We start from the raw sequence: 8,877 nt of genomic DNA on the forward strand, positions 1-8,877 counted from the left end.
TTTAATTGACAGAAAAACTATGATAAGCATGTACAAAGGAAAATGCACTAAGTCTCATATAATTTGCAATTAGGTGATGCAGGTTTAAGATTAAAGAGTATAGCACTCCAGGATTTCTGATTATATCTTACAAGAGAACCCAGCACTGAGATTTATGTCATGATTAACAGGAGGATGCAAGAAGATTTCTTAAATTAAGACATTACTGGTTATCTTGTATGTCCCTCAATGAGCTACTGACTTGTTGAGTATGTAGTCCCACCTTGCACCCTACTGTATCTTTCTGGGACAGTCTTAAACTGTTATATTTTTGTGATAAGACCCTTTATTAATTTTAGATTACATGTATCATAAACAAAATAATTACAGAAAATGGACACAGACAACTCCACTCTCACACATCTCTAGTGATACTTCTCACTAATGTAGGCCAAAGGACCCCCCCAAAACAAGACATATTGCATAATAGTACCACATAATAATGTTTTGACTGTGTCAGCAGTAGCATTCAAAACCTCCCAGCACCACAGACTAGAGCAGCAGAAAGCTTTGTAATGCCATCATGTCAAGGCCAGGATGGAAGGTGATGGCAGCAAATGCAGCATAAGCATTGTTTCAGTTGTGGTCATACCACCCAAGTATGAGAGGTCCAGATTAAAAGCATCATCTAGCAAAGAGTAATGACAGTGAGTATTTATAATAAGGGGAAAAGAAGAATAAAAACGTGTTCCTTAAACACGTGTTAAGTAGGTACCAGTCAACTGGGCACTCATAAATTATGATATAATTTACAAGGGGTTCGTATAATACATTTTAAAACTATAAAATACATTTTAAAACTGGAAACAGAATTTATATTCCAAAGATTTGCTAGTAAAAATCGCTTCATTTAAACATCCATAGCCCATTTCCAAACAGTAACTGCTGAAAAATTAAAAAAGAGCATAGAGGAGGCTAATCTCTTTACTTTGGCTTGTGGTCCAGTAGATTATGCACTGAGTGAATATATAGTACAACCTTGCCCCTCAGAGAATGCTATAAGCACATAAAGCAGAACAGGGATGCAAGTAAAAAAGGAAGAGGAACCAGGAAGCTCTTATGAAGATTCTAATGAGTTTTCTCATTGAAAACTCTGCTAGAATGTGAATGGAAAATGCAATTTCAATGTACAGCATTTTACTTTAGGTGTTTATAAAGTTAGCTGTCATATTCGTACACTGGAAACAGAAAACTGTACATCAGAGAGCAATGAAATTTGATACACATCGATGTGTGACCATGAAAGAAAGCACACTGTAAGTTTCTAGGAATAAAATTTGGTGGACACTGGCAATGTAAACACCCTCTAGTGTATAATGTCATTGTCCATGGCAAAATGTTTTCAAAGGTTCCATGAACATTTTTATTTCTCCAGAGTGCACTGTGTTTTCATGGTTTGAATAGGGTCTGTGTGTCTGTGATTTAACATCATGCAGGCCTGAACCACTGTTTACCTTATGTAGTCACACATACTTACAGCAGCCACAGAAATAAACCGTGGAATGCTGCTGCTCAATATTTGGCTTGCTTTCCTGCATATTTTTTAAATTATTTCATCTACACATCTGCAGTATTTAAAATGTGTGCTTAAACCCACCGGTGCCTGCTGACAGAGACAAAACACCTGCAATTGAATCAGCTGAACTAAAGTTCATTCTTTCATGCATTTACTTGACTGATCCCCGCTGTGTAGAACTGTGAGGAAATGAACTGTCAATGATTTCAGACACAAGGGCCCAGATTAAATCCCAGATTGTACTAATCCACCTGATCCAACCTTCAAAACCTAGACTTCAGAGAAGGTTTCCACTGGGTATCTGTGAGAAGCTTCCAGCAATCCAAAAACTGCCATCATGTGACACATTTGGGCTTTGTGACTGGTAGGCTGGCTGAATTTCTTTATCCAATGCAAAGCAAGGCTGTTATAGCTGGTAATCAGGTCACAGCAGCATTATTACAATTCTTTTGGATTCCCTAAACTATGGGAGGGTTTGAAGATTTTTGACTTTTGAAATAAGACTCATAAGTGAAAATCATAGATCTTTTTATTTTGCAAAGAAAATCTGATTTTCACGTTATTTTTTATTCACTTTATTTTTTCTGATTCTGATAATGATTTATTTTAGATGTACTTTATAAGGCGTTTATTACTCCTTTATGACTATTCTGAAATTTAACATATGAATATGTGTAATGTAGCAAATGCTTATATGCATTATATTTGACACTTATTACTGACAAACAATTCTTGTTTTGAAGGAGAAAGAATTGAATATGTCTTATAAAATACACCTAAAATAAACTATTCCTAAAGAATATGTGTATGAATGACCATCATGAGAAAATGTGTACTGTATATTGTGCCACATACCCTAAGAAAACAGCTGTTTCCTACTGGGACTTTGCTGGATTGCATGGTCTCTGCAATGCACTGCTCCTAAATGAGATCCCAACTCCTGTTTTCAAAGCTAACAAGTTCTGTGGACTGGAACACATGTTTACTGCTTTCTAGTGCCTATTAAAAACATACCATATAGACACTAGTCAGACCCAATCAGGGAGTTTAAGGACAGCTCATAAAAATCCAGTTATCCATGGCTTTCTTCCACTGTAAAATCCATGAGTGTTGTCTATTATCAGCTAATACTTATTTGCTGTTAAGTAAATCAACTTAACTGCAGTAAACCTGTGAGCATTGGATTTATACTGATGGGCTGATGTATGAATTAAATAAAACTTTACAGTAATGCGGCAGCTGTAATCAAGGGTGATTGCAAGCTCTATAATTTTGAATGAATCCAGTGGCCAAGGAAGAAGCAGTGAGATGTGTGTTTTGGCTCCTGATGTTTCTTTTGCTTGTTTCATTTGCTCTCCTGGCCTGAACAAAGAGGGTCATACTTTAAAGTGTGAGAAAGGACTGGAGGCCCAGTCACGCAGAGATCTCTGTGACATTCAGATACTGTTCCTCAGAGACAAGATAGATCAGGTTCCTGTTCCCAGTCAGACCTACCATAGAACAGTATTTATACAGCCTGAAAATGTATGCAGCCAACCGGGATATGTATCAGAAGCTTTAAAAAAGCTCTCAGCTGACAAGGGAAGGCAGAGGCAGATAACAGGGCTTATGTTTTGTGCTCAGAATATCACATTCAATGGCCAGCCTGATCAGAGCTTTCATTAGCTTTCCTTTCTGCTTAATGTTTAAACAACATCCAAAAGGCAAGCTGATGTCCAGAAAAGACTGACATAATGCCACACAAATTGTAATAGAGGATTCCCCCACTGATGATGCTTTTTATGTGTTTAAAAGCAATAGAATGTTGTGTAATATTGCATCATAATAAACATTACATAAACAGTACATGGGGCTTTTCTATTGTACCCTCTTAGATGAGAAGAATTGCTATGGATCTCCCTTTGGAAATTCATAAAACTGTCTAACTGTAGTGCAGTAAGACAAAAGCAACCTTTAGACCTTCAAAATAATTTATTCCTAGGTCTAAGAGCTGGGTCCACCCATACAGTACCTGTCAAAATTCAAAATATGGGAGACACACAAAATCTCTTTTGATTAAAAGGTTCATACATTTTCTGAGTTCACTTTTTATGTTGTAGTAGAATCAAACCCGACTACCACCAATCTATGAGAAAAATTACCTTGTGAGTCATGGAAATGGTGCTCTCCAATGGCATCCCATGCAGGGTATATCCCACCTTGCACCCTTTGCTTGCCAGGATAGGCTCCAGCTCCCCGGTCAACCTGTATTGGATGAAATAGTTAGATAAATGGACCGATAGATAATGGAAACTGACTTTCCACTGGAGACATAAAGGAAACTCCTGGAAAATAAAAGAGAGTTGTCAGGTATCTGCCCTGATAGACTGTTTGATTCAAGAATGCTGCCTCACAACCAAATTAGAGAAAATAAGTCTAAATTCTAAAGGCTAGACTGTTTCTGCTTAACATTTGGTAGGCTTATTTGGCTATTGATGTGACCTGACATCCTATATTCCCACTACCACTACCTGGGCAGTGCAGAGCCATACAGTAAGAAACTGTAGTGCAGTTAACACCTTTTGTTTTAGGCTTTGATATAATTATGCACTGTGACAAGTCAACATGGGCATATTAGGCCTTGCTGATGAGAACAAGGTTATCATACACTGCCTGCAGCTATGCACCATTATGCAGTCACTGTGTTTTTGGGTGCACTCAAAAACATACAACAGTGGATTTTGTGGTTGTCTGCACCTGTCATTTTCATCCAGGCACACATTTGCTAGATTCATATAAAAACATCTTTCAGGAGTGAGATATTTTACAGTGTTACATGACTGAAAGGGAATTTCTGGGAGCAGAAATGTGATTGTCTCAGGTTGTTGTTCTCAGACAAACAGTTTACGAATCCCACCTTCCACCCACCTCCCATCCAAATAGTAATTACAATCTTGAACAATGATTAATAAGCACTAACATGCCTCTGTGCCCTTATGCTAACTAAGGAACCATCTGTTACCTGACCATTCCTGCGTTCAATGCACTGTCTATGAGCACTGAATTCTAGCATATTCTCCTGTGATACATATTGGAATATTGCAATAGCTGCACAGGGGCTGCGCACAGACCAGCACAGCCAGGATAGTCTAGTATTTTTTTTCATTAAGAGTTACAGGAGAAAAAAGTTGGAAACTAAAGCTCTGGTTTTAGGTAGGTGTACATTTAATGATAAAGGTGTCCTGACGTCCAATCAGGACAGCTATGGGAGCATGATGACTCCAATTTATCTGTCCTGAGGTTATGTATATGATGGCTGTAGACACAATGCATCAGGTCATATAGATCACCCTTAAACCATCAATTTGTAAAGACTTGGAAAGTGTTGGGTTTCCTCAATTTAATTAGTTAACAAGCTGGAATTGGTCTACTGTGGTCCTTAAGGTTCACAGGTTGTTGATATTTCATTTCAGATAATATCTAAACTACTAAATTGCCCACAAACATCTGCTTTGGTGGTCAAAACAAATTTGGTCCAAGAACTTAGGAATTGATTGTTTAGGAATGACCTATACTATAAAATCATCTAGACTGTGGCTTTAAACAGCTAGGATTTGCCATCCCTGGATTATACTGTATACTGTATGCAGAGTTCCCCTTTGCTAATAATCTTTGTCAAGAGCTTCCCCAGGCCTTCTGTAGAAAGTTGGGTAGTCACTGCAAATGTTTTTAAAGTGTCTGCAGTCAATGTCAGAATTCCCAGCTCTGGGTCTTCAACAGTGCATTAAAAGCAGGGTGTTATCAGAAAATAGGTCATCTGTAAATTGGCAGTAATCTGAGTTACATGGCTGAGAAAACGTGTTGCTGTAATACCCTAACAGATCAGTTCTTTTTTGTTTATTTTTTTTATTTTTTCAATAAAGACAAGTTTTAAGTGTTGCACAGGATATAATTGTGTATATCTTATATACTGTACGTATACCTGTACTGTATATGTACCTTTATGTGACATTGTAAGTGTAAATGTAAAACTGTACAGGTGTACAGTATACACACATACAAAAACATGACACACACATTCGTAACTGCTCTGTTTTCGTTCTGAAGCCAGTTTCACAATTTATATGTCAAGGTTTCATCAGCAGCAAAGAAGATAAAATGAAAGAAAGGGAAATGTTTACTGTGTCAGCCATTTGAATTGAAAAAAAATATTTTGAATTGCAAAAATATCACGTTTCCATCATGAAATATTATTTTGTCAAAATGGAAGGAAGGAAGTGGAGCTATATTTGTGAGTTATTATGAACTAACAAGCTAAAAGACTTGAGAAAAAAAGGTTCCATGTTTCTCTGTTGAAAGCAACTAAAACTTGCTTACAGAGTAGCAGACAGACATCTACTGTATAGTTTTTACAACTATTGAGTCACGTAAGTACAGACAGTTAAATATCCATTTTCTGGAGTACCACTACATCCTACATTATGTGTTTTCTTTTATACTGGGTATTTTCTTTACCTTTCTCGTTAGAAATCTGATAAAGACCTTTATCTGATAAAGGAAAAATGTGTTACATTACAAGAGATAAATGCCTGCAAAACATATTTAACCACTGTTTAATTTATACATACTGTACCAATACTTACAGTACAGTAAATCAAAATATCGCATCAGCTGTTTAACTTCTGGACACACCTCTGAGGCCAGGGATGTGAATGGAGCTCTTGTCATTTTTCTCAGGTGGAACTATGTAATATAAGTAATTACACTGTTGTAAAACAAAATTACCAACAATATAAGTAAGAGGGATTTAATAAATTATAAGAAAGGCTACCGATGACAGAGTGTCATTAAGCCAAATCTAATTGGTTGCTGGTCGGTACTACTACTGTGTGAAAAGGAGATTTAAAAAAAGTAAAGGCAGTTCAAATTCACAAACTTTTTTTTCAGTTATTGGACTACATAACATTTTTACACTGTTTCTGTTTTGTAAAACACGCTTTGCATTAGCTCACACATTTCTTGATGTCATCCTGGTTGTGTAAGCCACAGTCGCGAAACCTGTTAAATCTCACAATCACTGCCAAAACCCTCATCTCTGAGCCCATCTTTCAGGGTCCAAAGGTGTGAAAACCAGATGGGGCTATGTGTTCGGTTACAGCATCAATGCAAGCCACATAGTCTTTGCATCACCATGAACACGTTAATTAAAATGTGACTTCTAAGCCCTTCCAATGCACTTCATTAGAGCAAACAGCTTCATAGCTCTTTGACTGGTAATTGGCAGAATCAATTAAAACACTGAGGTACTTGCTGCAATTAAGTCCTGCAATGCAGGACTTGCAATTAAGATCTTTGCAATTGCTGCAAAGTAAAAATAAGCTTTGATATCGCAGTTACAATATTTTGGGAGGGTATGTTATGGTCAAGAACATTCGTAATCTTTTTTGTAATTATTTAATACTTAACTAGAGAAGTGAATTAAAAACTATTCTCATCTACAATGGCAAACTGGAAAGTACCAATTAATACAGAAAGGCATGTATTGGAGGAATTTGTGGAAAGCACTGTATCTTGCCTTACAGCAAAAAAAACAATGTCTTAAACCTGAATCACTACTCCACCCTACTTTTAAGGATTTGTTTTAAAGATTTAAAGATTTTGATTTACAGCATTCACATCAACAGACTCTCAAACTACCATCCAGAAATTTTGGTTTATTACAAACCTATATTCACACCAAGTGAAAGTGGCATCCCTGGGAACTGAAAGTAAACTGGGAACTTTCAGGTAAACTGAAAGTAAAGGAGAATTTGTTCTCTACCTTAAATCTAACTAGTATCTAACTAGCTAACTCCTTCCATTTTCTTTGGTTGGCTTTTGAATTTTTTCACAGTTGTGTTTATGTAACTGGATGTATTGTTGGTGTCTAGCTGCGGATGTCTTATAGGCCTCATATTATCTTGAATTTCTTGTATTATGTCTTGTATATACTGTAGCCAGTACACTGTAGACTTCATCCATTTTCTATTGTTTTATCCAATTCAGGGTTGTGGTAGAGCCAGAGCCTATCCCAGCATGGCATACACCCTGGATGGGACTGCAGTCCATCACAGGGCACACACAAATCTAGGCACACACACACTCACACCAGGCCTGGAAATTGACTGCTGCTTACCTGTCCTAACCCAGCAGCAAAGACTGGATTACATCCTGGATGGAATACCAGTCCATGACACTCAGACAGACACATATTGTACATGCACACACTCATTCCAGAGCAAATGTTCCCAGAATACAAATAATAATAATAACCAGAGAACCCAGATACAATCCTTGTGAACATGGAGAGAACATACAAATTCCATGCATATAGCACTGTAGGTCCAAAAGCTGGGACCCTTGGGGTCTGGGATGTTTACATGTTTTTGTAATGATTGATGCTGCTAAGAAACTGGGAGAACACGTTGAACTGGATACATTGTACCCGCTAGTCACATGAAATTAAGTTGCCTTTTACTACAACTACTGCTAAACTACACACTCCTTAATCAGATCCCAGGAGGCCAAATGTCACAGATTTTTGATTTAGATATGAAGATGTTAATCCTGAATGGCTGTAACCTGCAGATTAATGCTACAGTGGAGATATGTGGCTCATAGCCAGGACTGCTCATGGGATCCATGCAGAATCTCTCAGGATTAGTACTTGTTTACAGGCTGTTCCTGGTGAGCCCATCTGAAATTAGCTCAGTCTCCAGATGGCAGTTCCATTCACAAATGCACACACACTCCTAAACAGACATTGTGCTGCCCCACAGTTGGAAGCACAACTGTCTGCTGTGGGCTGTAATTGCCTTAGGGTGTTCATGTACATTGTGGATCACTGTTACAGCCCGGAGGCTTCAGTGCAAAAATCCTATTAGGAGCATTAAGGCTGGCCTTACAGCATCTAGATAAAACTGTTCTTTTTCATTCTACTTTCTTACACTGTTGTAAGATGTGGTAAGATAAATTTAATCTATACTATAATGTGAACATACTATACTGTACATTACAAGAACTGGTATTTTACCTTAAGAATTTAAATGAAAAAATAATGTTTACATCCATAATTCTGGCCCAGCCAAAGATAGTTTTCTACCATTCAGCTAAAGGTACAATATACATTTTTTTGTGACCCTTTTACTTCTGTACTTGTTTTGCATTATACAGTACTGTATATAGCCCCTTTCTTTGTGGTTTTTCAGATGCTTCTTCTGATTCTCAGATTCTCTTCTGGGAGCCACTGACCTCTTTACTGGTCTCCAGTGTGTTTCTGTCACACACAATTGCATCTCTCCCTT

The sequence above is a fragment of the Atractosteus spatula genome, chromosome 5 (assembly GCF_055471065.1).
Source record: "Atractosteus spatula isolate fAtrSpa1 chromosome 5, fAtrSpa1.hap1, whole genome shotgun sequence".
Classification (NCBI taxonomy): domain Eukaryota; kingdom Metazoa; phylum Chordata; class Actinopteri; order Semionotiformes; family Lepisosteidae; genus Atractosteus; species Atractosteus spatula.